Below are 545 nucleotides of genomic sequence, written 5' to 3'. Positions count from 1 at the left end.
GAACATCCAAATCACTGACCTCCGTTGATACCCCTGCCCCCACCCTTACCCCCATCCCTATCTATTATTTTAGTCCGGTTCTCTTTCTCTCTCTTTTCCCCCCTCACTATAATCTCTCCCCCCAGCCCTAACTTTCTTTCTCTTTTATTTCCCATAATTCTCCACCTTCCCCCAGCCCATCACTTCCAAGCTCTCTACTTCATCCCTCCCCCCACTTCTTATCCTCCACCGACCATCCCACGTTACTTCACTCCTGATGAAGGGTTTCGGCCCGAAATGTCATTATTACCTCCTCCCATATATGCTGTCTGGCCTGCTGAGTTCTGCCAGCATTTTGTGTTTTTTTATTTATTTCCAGCATCTGCAGATTCACTCACATTGAACACAGAAACAGGCTATTTGGGCCATCTGGTTTGTGCTGAACTATTTAAACTACCCACTCCCACACCTCTACCATCCAGGTACCAACACAAACCTCTTAAATGTTGAAATCGAGCTCGCATGCACCACTTGTGCTGACTGCTTAGTCCACACCCGGATGACTG

The sequence above is a fragment of the Hemitrygon akajei genome, unplaced genomic scaffold (assembly GCF_048418815.1).
Source record: "Hemitrygon akajei unplaced genomic scaffold, sHemAka1.3 Scf000061, whole genome shotgun sequence".
Classification (NCBI taxonomy): domain Eukaryota; kingdom Metazoa; phylum Chordata; class Chondrichthyes; order Myliobatiformes; family Dasyatidae; genus Hemitrygon; species Hemitrygon akajei.
This window is presented reverse-complemented; position numbering follows the sequence as displayed.